General features: G+C 38.9%; 1 protein-coding gene across 4 annotated transcripts in view; it reads left to right on the forward strand.

Moving 5' to 3' along the window:
• The window catches only part of FGF12 (fibroblast growth factor 12), a 605,554-nt gene that overhangs the window by 398,816 nt on the left and 194,577 nt on the right, over nt 1–12,161 (forward strand). The window lies entirely within an intron of this gene.

A 12,161-nucleotide genomic window follows, 5' to 3' on the forward strand; every position in this document is an offset into this window, starting at 1 on the left:
TCAGATTGTACAAAATGAGAGGAAAAGAGACTCTCTAAGATTTTGGTAGTCTTTACTTTTCTCATATAGGAATAAATGTATGCTCATAAAAACTTGAACAACTTCTGGCCTGGGGCCATGGTTTCAGGGGACATCTAGGTCAACTGGCATAATAAAATCTATTAAGAAAACATTCTGCACCCTACTTTGGTGAGCAGTGTCTGGGGTCTCAAATGCCAGCAAGCGGCCGTCTAAGATGCATTGATTGGTTTCAACACCCCTGGAACAAAGGAGAATGAAGAACACCAAAGACACAAAGTAATTATGAGCCCAAGAGACAGAAAGAGCCATATAAATCAGAGATTACATCAGCCTAAAACCAGAAGAACTAGATGGTGCACGGCTACAACCAATGACTGCCCTGACAGGGAACACAATGGAGAATCCCTGATGGAGCAGGAGAACAGTGGGATGCAGACCTCAAATTCTCGTAAAAAGACCAGACTTAATGGTCTTACTGAGACTAGAAAGATGCCAGAGATCATGGTCCTCAGAACTTCTGTTAGCCTAAGACTGGAACCATTCCCAAAGCTAACTTTTCACACAGGGATTGGTCTGGACTATAAGGGAGAAAATGTTCCTGGTGAGGAGTGAGCTTCTTGGCTCAAGTAGACAAATGAGAGTATGTGGGCAGCTTCTGTCTGGAGGGGAGATAAGAGGGCAGAGGGGGACAGAAGCTGACAGAATGGGCATGGAGAATACAGGGTGGAGAAAAGGAGTGTGCTGTCTCATTGGGGGAGAGCAACTAGAAGTACATTAAAAAAAATAGCAAGGTGCATATAAATTTTTGTATGAGAGACTGACTTAGTGGTAAACTTTCACTTAAAGCACAATTAAAAAAAACAAAACTTTAACAAGTTCCATTTCCCTAAGTGCCATTTGTTCTGAAAAGTATGTTGAGAGCAGGAAATCTTCAACTCGTACTTCCCCTGTGGTATTCTCAAGGTGTGTCTAAAGAATTTGAGAGTTATACTCGTAAACGATAGAACCAGAATCCAGGCTATCTGAATTTAGAGTCTGTGCCTTTTAGTCAGTTACTTAATCTTTCTGTGTCTTAATTTCCTCAGTTGTTAAATGAGAATAATAATAGTACTTAGATCATAGGGTTGTTAAGTAGGTGGAATGGGTTGATTCAGGAAAAGTGACTTAAAACAGTGCCTGCCATATAGTAACTCTTAGTAAATGTCTTTTGTTCTTGATGTTATTCTCAGCCATAGGAATGAGAGGGTCCTTGTTCATAAGGAGCTCATAGACAGTGGCCATTTAACGGAAATAGAACCCTTAGCAGAGCAGCTATATTTACATAAGATAATTTGAAGGTACTGGTGCTGGGTGTATTGATGGATACTTAAGGTTAGTGGTTTCCAGTGTGTGGCTCCAGGACAATAAGCATCAGCATCATCTGGGACATTGTTAACCTCCAGTGCCGTCCAGTCGATTCCAACTCATAGCAACCCTATAGGACAGAGTAGAACTGCCCCCATAGAGTTTCCAAGGAGCGCCTGGTGGATTCAAATTGTCAACCCTCTGGTTAGCATCCGCAGCACTTAACCACTATGCCACCAGGGACCTTGTTAGAAATACAAATTTTCGGGCCTCACCCCAGACCTCTTGAACTGGAAACTGGGCTGAGGTCCAACAATCTATGTTTTGACAAACCCTCCAAGTGATGCTGATGCACTGAGCTGGGCAGAAATGGAAGCTCTTCATTGCCCCCAGGATTTGGAGGGTTCATGTTTGTTAAAGCAGACAGTCTCTATCCTGGTCTGTCATACCTAGTTTTACAGGTTCCTGACTCCTAATATAATAGGAAAAACATAGGTTTGCAGATACCGAAATTCAGAATTTCTAGTATTTCAGAAACATGCATTGAAATCTATTCCATTTCAATTTATTTCCTAGAGAGAGTCAGGGCTCACTTTGGAGATTACAAATATATACGTGTGTGTGCGCATGTGTGTGTGTGTATGTGTACATTTACATAGTTATAGGTAAACCTATACCACATAATTTTATTTTATGTCTTAGAACTTCTATATACACTGTTTCCTTTTGCTTGGAATGTCTTCACCAATCTAATCCACTTGGAAAGCTACTCTTACTCTTCAGAATCCATTTCAATCCTCATCTCCTTTGTCTGTGTGAAGCCTTTTCCTCCTCAACTGCCGCCCCCACCCTGCAAAATCCCAATCACTCACTTCGTTCTACTATATTCATATGTCTAAAATGCCCAAGTCACATTACAATGCAATTCCTAATTGCATTTGGGTTTTCCCTATTAGACTGTAACCTCTTTATTTGCACTTCTGCCTAGCACAGTGATGGTCACTTACCAAGACTTCCAACTGGAGGCCTATAGCTATGTTTCTTTTATCTGGCAACCTTTAGAAAATGTAAATGAATATATTCAAGAAATGCATGTATCTGCCTTTACTCACATTGTCCTTCTACCTGCCAGTGCCCTGAAGACTTTGAGTTTGGGATACACATTTTGCTACCCTCACTAAATGTTTGTGAAACCAAGATAACTGAACACAACTTTAATGGAGGAGTATAAACGACTTAAACATCCCAGTGATAAGACAAAGTAACCTAGTTTCTAGTCCAGATTGCACCCCTAGTTAGCTGCGTGATCTTGTTTAAGTCATGCAACCTTTCTGTTCTTTGGTTTTCTACTCAATAAAATGAGGGGCTTGGAAAAGATGATCGATCACCAGTGACCCTGAGAGATCTGAAATTTTGCAAGCCTATAAATTACTAATGGTTTTTGGTTTTTACCTTAAAACATCTGAAACTTTTCCTTTTAGACACATTGCAAGAAAAAAAGCAAAATTGTAAGATATAGTATAATAATTTTTTATTGAATTTGAAAACGGTAGTGACTTCATTTATACTTTCAAAATATATATACACAGAATTTGACCACTCATAGAATTTGGTCACCCATAGTGACCCTACAGGACAGAGTAGAACTGTTCCATAGGGTTTCCAAGGAGTGGCTGGTGGATTTGAGCTGCCGATCTTTTGGTTAGCTGCTAATCTCTTAACCACTGCAACACCAGGGCACCAGAGATTATTAAAACCTCCCTGAAACCACTTGACTCTGAGGCTCTAAGGTGAGAGTTGACTTCTTCAAGTAGAGTAAGTAGAATCTTATTCTACTAAATCCAGATATTTTGTTCCTTCCTATATATCAAGTTACTGCTTGAGAGTTTGTATGAATTTGCCCCCATTCTCACACTTAATGTAGGTTGTAATTAATGGCAGTTTGATTTGTTATATGTGGTTGGCTCAAATAGACAATAGCCACCAACTGGATAGGGGATAAATCATAAACTTAGGCTCGTGTGGACTGGTGTTTTACAGGGGATACTACCACTAAGTATGAAAAAGAATTATGTATTTTCAATGAAAGATTTGAAAAATAAAATGGTTCTGTCTGTGTGGGGCATTATTTTATGAGTCTATGAGTTTGGGGCACATCAGGTAATAATAGCTGATGTTTGCTGAACACTTCCCAAGTATCTAATTCAGTTTGGAAATTTTATAAATTTTTACTAATTTACTTCTCATAATAACCCTGTAATATAGATACCATAATCATTCCTGTTTTTCAGATGAGAACCTTGAAAAAGTTCAAGTAATTAGCCCAAGGTCACACAGTTAATAAATGGTATGCCTGGGATTTGAACTCAGGGACTTCAGTTCCAGAGTCAGTACATTGAATCTCTCCTTTGTCTTTTCTGGTTACTGTTTTGGAGTGCAAAATAAACCTTCCGTTAAACCCCAGCCGTGTATTCTTCTGACAACACATTTAAAAAGCATTGAGAAGGAATATGGTTTTCTTACAAAATATTATGGTGGTTTACTTTAGAAAGGCTAAACATTGAACTCGAGGGGATTTTTGTGTTCCAATTTAATTTTTTTTTTACTTCTTTTTTTTGTTAATTTTTATTGTGCTTTAAGTGAAAGTTTACAAATAAAGTTAGTCTCTCACACAAAAACCTATATATACCTTGCTACATACTCCCAATTGCTCTCTCCCTTATGAGACAGCCCACTCCCTCCCTCCACTCTCTCTTTTAATGTCCATTTCGCCAGCTTCTAGCCCCTTCTACCCTCTCATAGTCTCAAGTGTCCATCTCATCCAAAAAGCTCACTCCTCACCAGCATCCCTCTCCAACCCATTGTGTGGTCAAATCCCTGTCTGAAGAGTTGGCTTCGGGAATGGTTCCTGTCCTGGGCCAACAGAAGGTCTGGGGGCCATGACCACCGGGGTCCTTCTAGTCTCAGTCAGATCATTAAGTCTGGTCTTTTTATGAGAGTTTGGTGTCTGCATCCCACTGCTCTCCTGCTCCCTCAGAGGTTCTCTGTTATGTTCCCTGTCAGGGCAGTCATTGGTTGTAGCCAGGCACCATCTAGTTCTTCTGGTCTCAGGCTGGTATAGTTCCTGGTTCATGTGGCCCTTTCTGTCTCTTGGGCTTGTAATTTATGTCCTTGGTGTTCTTCATTCTCCTTTGATCCAGGTGGGTTGAGACCAATTGATGCATCTTAGATGGCTGCTTGCTAACCTTTCAGACCCCAGACGCCTCTCTCCAAGGTGGAATGCAGAATGTTTTCTTAATATATTTTATTATGCCAATTGACTTAGATGTCCCCTGAAACCATGGTCCCCAAACCCCTGCCCCTGCTATGCTGCCCTTTGAAGCATTCAGTTTATTCCAGAAACTTCTTTGCTTTTGGTTTAGTCCAATTGTGCTGACCTCCCCTGTATTGTGTGTTATCTTTCCCGTCACCTAAAGTAGTTCTTATCTACTATCTAGTGAATACCCCTCTCCCACACTCCCTCCCTCCCCTCTCTGGTAACCATCAAAGAATATTTTCTTCTCTGTTTAAACTATTTCTTGAGTTCTTACAATAATGGTCTTATACAATATTTGTCCTTTTGCAACTGACTAATTTCACTCAGCATAATGCCTTCCAGATTCCTCCGTGTTATGAAATGTTTCACAGATTCCTCATTGTTCTTTATCGACGTGTGGTATTCCATTGTGTGAATATACCATAATTTATTTATCCATTCATCTGTTGATGGGCACCTTGGTTGCTTCCATCTTTTTGCTGTTGTAAACAGTGCTGCAGTGAACACGGGTGTGCATATATCTGTTCCTGTAAAGGCTCTTATTTCTCTAGTATATATTCCAAGGAGTAGGATTGCTGGATTGTATGGTAGTTCTATTTCTAGCTTTTCAAGGAAGCGCCAAATTGATTTCCAAAGTGGTTGTACCATTTGACATTCCCACCAGCTGTGTATAAGTGTTCCAGTCTTTCCACAGCCTCTCCAACATTTATTGTTTTGTGTTTTTTGGATTAATGCCAGCCTTGTTGGAGTGAGATGAAATCTCCTTGTAGTTTTGATCTGCATTTCTCTAATGGCTAATGACTGTGAGCATTTCCTCATGTATCTGTTAGCTACCTGAATGTCTTCTTTAGTGAAGTGTCTGTTCATATCTTTTCCCCATTTTTTAATTGGGTTATTTGTCTTTTTGCAGTTGAGTTTTTGCAGTATCATGTAGATTTTAGAGATCAGGTGCTGATCAGAAATGTCACAGCTAAAAACTTTTTCCCAGTCTGTAGGTAATCTTTTTACTCTTTTGGTGAAGTCTTTGCATGAGCACAGGTGTTTGATTTTTAGGTGCTCCCAGTTATCTAGTTTTTCTTCTGCATTTTTAGTAATGTTTTGTATACTGTTTACGCCATGTATTAGGGCTCCTAACATTGTTCCTATTTTTTCTTCCATGATCTTTATCGTTTAACATTTGATATATAGGTCTTTGATCCATTTTGAGTTAGTTTTTGTGTATGGTATGAAGTATTGGTCTTGTTTCATTTTTTTTGCAGATGGATATCCAGTTATGCCAGCACCATTTGTTAAACAGACTGTCTTTTCCCCATTTAACTGACTTTGGGGCCTTTGTCAAATATCGGCTGCTCGTATATGGATGGATTTAAGTCTAGATTCTCAATTCTGTTCCATTGGTGTATGTATCTGTTGTTGTACCAGTACTAGGCTGTTTTGATTAATGTGGCGGTATAATAGGTTCTAAAATCAGGTAGCATGAGGCCTCCCACTTTGTTTTTCTTTTTCAGTAATGCTTTATTTATCCAGGGCCTCTTTCCCTTCCATATAAAGTTGGTGATTTGTTTCTCCATCTCATTAAAGAATGTCATTGGAATTTGGATTGAAATTGCATTGTATCTATAGATCGCTTTTGGTAGAATAGACATTTTTATAATGTTAAGTCTTCCTATCCATGAGCAAGGTATGTTCTTCCACTTAGGTAAGTCTCTTTTGGTTTCTTGCAGAAGTGTTTTGTAGTTTTCTTTGTATAGGTCTTTTACATCTCTGGTAAGATTTATTCCTAAGTATTTTATCTTCTTGGGGGCTACTGTGAATGGTATTAATTTGGTGATTTCCACTTTGTTGTTCTTTTTGTTTGTGTAAAGGAATCCAACTGATTTTTGTATGTTTATCTTGTATTCCGATACTCTGCTGAACCCTTCTGATAGTTTCAGTAGTTTTCTTGAGGATTCCTTAGGGTTTTCTGTGTTTTAAGATCATGTCGTCTGCAAATAGAGATAAGTTTACTTCTTCCTTGCCAATCTGGATGCCCTTTATTTCTTTGTCTAGCCTAATTGCTCTGGCTAGGACCTCCAGCACAAAACTGAATAAGAGTGGTGATAAAGGGCATCCTTGTCTGGTTCCCATTCTCAAGGGAAATGCTTTCAGGCTCTCTCCATTTAGGATGATGTTGGCTGTTGGCTTTGTGTAAATGCCCTTTATTATGTTGAGGAATTTTCCTTCTATTCCTATTTTGCTGAGAGTTTTTATCATGAACGGGTGTTGAACTTTGTCAAATGCCTTTTCTGCATCAGTTGATAAAATCATGTGATTCTTGTCTTTTGTTTTACGTGATGGATTATATTGTTTTTCTAATTTTGAAACATCCCTGCATACCTGGTATGAATCCCACTTGGTCATGGTGAATTATTTTTTTTTGATGTGTTGTTGAATTCTATTGGCTAGAATTTTGTTGAGGATTTTTGTATCTAAGTTCATAAGGGATATAGGTGTGTAATTTTCTTTTTTTTTGTGGTGTCTTTACCTGGTTTTGTTATCAGGGATATGCTGGCTTTATAGAGGGAGTTTGATAGTACTCTGTCCTTTTTTATGCTCTGAAATACCTTTAGTAGTAGTGGTGTTAACTCTTGTCTGAAAGTTTGTTAGAACTCTGCATTGAAGCTGTCTGGGCCAGAGATTTTTTTTTGGTTGGGAGTTTTTTTTATTATGTTTTCAATCTTTTCTTTTGTTATGCATTTATTTAGTTGTTCTACCTCTGTTTGTGTTAGTTTAGATAGGTAGTGTGTTTCGAGGAATTCACCCATTTCTTCTAGGTTTTCAAATTAGTTACACTACAATTTTTCGTAGTAATCTGATATGATTCTTTTAATTTCAGTTGGGCCTCTTGTAATGTCACCCATCTCATTTCTTATTCAGGTTTTTTGATTCCTCTCCTCTTTTTCTTTTGTCGGTTTGGCCAATGGTTTATCAATTTTTTTTATTTTTTCAAAGAACCAGCTTTTGGTCTTGTTAATTCTTTCAATTGTTTTTCTGTTTTCTATTTCATTCAGTTCTGCTCTAATTTTTATTTTTTGTTTTCTTCTGATGCCTGAGGGTTTCTTTTGTTGCCCTCTATTTGTTCAAGTTGTAAGGTTAATTCTTTGATTTTGGCCCTTCCTTTTTTTATTTTTCTATGTGTGCATTTATTGGTATAAACTGACCTCTGAGCACTGCTTTTGCTGTGTCCCAAAGGTTCTGATAGGAAGTGTTTTCATTCTCATTGGATTCTATGAATTTCTTTATTCCATCCTTAATGTCTTCTATAATCCAGTCTTTTTTGAGCAGGAATTTTTTATTGTTCAGTTTCCAAGTGTTTGATTTCTTTTCCCTGCCTTTTCTGTTTCTAATTTCCACTTTTATGGCCTTATGTTCAGAGAAGATGCTTTGTAATATTTCAATGTTTTGGATTCTGCTAAGGCTTGTTTTATGACCTAGTGAATGTTTCATGTGCACCAGAAAAGAAAGCATATTTGGTTGCTGTTGGGTGGAGTGTTCTGTGTATGTCTGTGAGGTCAAGTTAGTCGATTGTGGCATTTAGATCTTCTGTGTCTTTATTGAGCTTCTTTCTGGATGTCCTGTCCTTCACCAAAAGTGGTATGTTGAAGTCTCCTACTATTATTGTGGAGCTGTCTATCTCACTTTTCAATGCTGATAGAGTTTATTTTATGTATCTTGCAGCCCTGTCACTGGGTGCATAAATATTTAATATGGTTATATCTTCCTGGTGTATTGTCCTTTTAATCATTTTATAGTGTCCTTCCTTATCCTTTCTGATGGATTTAACTTTAAAGTCTGTTTTGTCAGAAATTAGTATTGCCACTCCTGCTCTTTTGATTGTTATTTGCTTGATATATTTTTTCTGTCCTTTGAGTTTTAGTCTGTTTGTGTCTCTAAGTCAAAGGTGTGTCTCTTGTAGGTAGTATATAGACGGATCGTGTTTTTTAATCCATTCTGCCACTCTGTGTCTCTTTATTGGTGCATTTAGTCTGTTTACATTCGGTGTAATTATGGATAGGTATGAATTTAGTGCTATCATTTTGAGGCCTTTTTTTGTGTGTTGTTGACAGTTTCTTTTTCCTACTTAATTATATGTGCTGAGTAGATTATTTTTATATATTGTCCTTTCCTCATATTCGTTATTGTTGTTTTTGTTTCTGCTGAGTCTCTATTTTTTTCTTTTATTTTATTTTGATGTGTAGGATAGTTTGTCTCCTTTGTGGTTACCTTATTATTTACCCCTATTTTTCTAAATTTAAACCTAACTTTTATTCCTGTGTATTGCCTTATCTTCCTCTCCATATGGAAGATCTATGAGTACATTTCTTAATCCCTCTTTATTGTTTTAATGTTGTCTTCTTTTTCATAATGACATCGCTGTTACCCTATTTTGAGCATTTTTTTTTTCCAATCTTGCTTTGTCTTTTTTGATTTCCCTGCCTGGCTTGACTTCTTGTTGCTCTGCCCAGTGTTCTAGTCTTGGGTTGATACCTGTCATTATTTTCTAACCAAAGAACTCCCTTTAGTATTTCTTGCAGTTTTGTTTGTTTGTTTGTTTTTTATGAATTCCCTAAAACTGCTGTTTATCTGCAAATATCCTAATTTCACCTTCATATTTGAGAGACGGTTTTGCTAGATATATGATTCTTGGCTGGCAATTTTTTTCCTTTAATTTTTTAAATAAGTTATCCCATTGCCTTCTTGCCTGCATGGTTTCTGCCGAGTAGTCTGAGCTTATTCTTATTGGCTCTTCTGTGTAGGTGACTTTTCGTTTATCCCTAGCTGCTCTTAAAATTCTCTCTTTATCTTTGGTTTTGGCAAGTTTGATTATAATATGTCTTGGTTACTTTCTTTTAACAGCTACCTTATGTGGAGTTCGATGTGCATCTTGGATAGATATCTTCTCATCTTTCACAATCTCAGGGAAGTTTTCTGCCAACAAATCTGACAATTCCTCTGTATTTTCTGTTGTCCCTCCCTGTTCTGGTACTCCAGTCACTCGTAGGTTATGTCTCTTGATAGAGTCTCAAGTGATTCTTAAAATTTCTTCATTTTTTAAAATTCTTTTATCTGATTTTTCTTCAGATATATTAGTGCCAAGTGATTTATTTTCAAGTTCAGAAATTCTGCCTTCTACTTGCTCAGTTCTTCTCTGACTTTATGTTGAGTTGTCTCCTTGTACAATTTTATTGTTAATCTTTTGAATTTCTGATTGCTGTCTGTCTATGGATTTTTCCAGCTTATTAAATTTTTCATTATGTTCCTGAATAATCTTTTAATTTCTTCAGTTGCTTTACCTGTGTGTTCCTTAGCTTGTTCTGCGTATTGCCTCGTTTCCCGCCTGATGTCTTGAATGGTTCTGTATATTAATCTTTTGTATTCTGCCTCTTGTAATTCCAGGGATGCATTTTCATCTAGAAGATCCCTGGATTCTTTGTTTTGAGAGCTTGTTTAGGTGATCCTGGTCTGTTTCTTTATGTGACTCGATATTGACTATTGTCTCCGAGCCATGTATAAGTTATTATATTAGTTTATTTTATGTTTACTTACTGTGTTATAGCTTCTTGCTTTGGTTTGTTTTGATATGCCCGAATGGGTTGCTTGAGTGAGCTAGCTTGATTATTTTTGCCTTTGGAGCTCTGATGTCCTGTCCCCAGATGGTTAGAGCTGTTATCTGGTGTATCAGTCTAGGAGTCCATTCAGCTTTCTATTATGAATTCAGCTCAGGTGTCCAGGTAGCTGATCGTCAAGTATGTGGTACAGGCTCTGCCCTACAATCTTAGAGGGGCAGGGGTGATTGGTGTAGGTACCAGTATCTGGTTGCAGCAGGGAATCACACTCTGAACAAGGCAGTGGGGTGGGAATCATCCCTGACGTGTCCCTGAGGAGAGCATGTCCCTGCTCCCTAGAGCATACAGGTGGGTGTGTTCTGCAGATGGACCATAGGCACCCAGTGTTTATAGTTGTAACGACTGGGAGGCACCAGTTATCCTGGGACCCCTGTCACAGGTGGCTGGGCGACCTGAGTGGAGCTACCAGTCCTTAGGCCCCTGATGTGGGTAGGTGAGGACCCTATTTAATAGGCAAAGCAATGTCAAACATCAAACACCCAACACTCTGCCACACAGCTGAAATGGTTGGAGTCTGCCAACAAGGGCCAATTCTCCTGAAATAGGCCCATACAGGTCCATACAGAGGGGAAAGGTACTCAACGTCCACAGACCATTTATGACTGGACAGGAGCCGCTTCTGTCCTGAGCTCCCCTGGTTAGTGGAGCTGGCAAATTATCTTTTCCCCCAGTTGCAAATTTTTTCCTTCTTCAAGGCTCGGAGGATGGCTCTAGGCGCTCTACAGGGCCTACCTCAGGCCCAGAGAATTCAGCTACTGAAGCCAGCTTGGGAGCAGGGGTTGAGGGGCGGTAAAATATATGCAAGCGCTTAGCTTTTGCCAAGAGCGCTGTTCTTCTCTGGTTTAGGAGGTGTGAGTAGGCTGTGTGGCTGGCTGCTTCTCCCTGAGGAAACTGCAGCTGAACACTAGTACCAGCCCGCTGCCACAGCTCCAGGAATGGCGCCTGAGGGCTCCCTGCGATTCAGGTCTGGTAACTCCTCTCCGCTTCTGAACCATCTCTTCCTCCCCCTGCCCCTCTGTTCATTTTCTAAGCTTGCCTTTGATGCTCAGTGCTCCTAGCTTGTCATAAATATACTTGTTTCACTTGTTTTTTTGGGTGCGTGTTGTAAAGAAGGCTTGCCGGAAGTGTCTGTCTATTCCACCATCTTGGCTCCGCCCTCTAATCCTTCCCAATTGGATGTTTTTAAGATGTAAATTTTAACTGTTTTTGGAAATAGTAATCCATGATACAATGATTGGAAAATCTCAATTAATCTGGTTGCTTGTTTCAGATACCTGACTTGGGAAGTTTGAAGTGTGTAGGGTGTGCATGTTTGTGTGTACCTGTGTGTTTTCATCTATTATTCAGTAGCCCAGATAGAGTGGTACAAAGCTGGCATCCAGCCAAGATCTAGTGAGGTTGCACTTAGTACAGCTGCTTCCCCTGACACACAGAATGTGAAACACATATCCGTGTCAAGATATATCTGTACAACGTTACTAAGCCCACTCCATAGTGTTATATTTGAATTGTAAAACATACCCTAAAGAAAGTTTCTCCTAATTCCCTCTTACTTGGATTGGCAGAAGATGTTGTTTTTATTGTTTTTTTCAGTAGGTCCTGGGGATCAATCCCAATGCCTGGGGAGATGGTATGGTGTATAGGATTTTAGAGAGAGACAGTCATGGATGGTTCCTAGGTTATTTCTCCACTTACCAGCTGTATAAACTTGGGGAATTTGCTTAGCACTTTTAATGCCATAGTCCCTTACCTGCAAAATGGGATTTACAGAGAAAGGCTTGAGGTATATAATACGAAATTTATTCTCATGGAGG

This window comes from Elephas maximus, chromosome 1 (assembly GCF_024166365.1).
Source record: "Elephas maximus indicus isolate mEleMax1 chromosome 1, mEleMax1 primary haplotype, whole genome shotgun sequence".
Classification (NCBI taxonomy): domain Eukaryota; kingdom Metazoa; phylum Chordata; class Mammalia; order Proboscidea; family Elephantidae; genus Elephas; species Elephas maximus.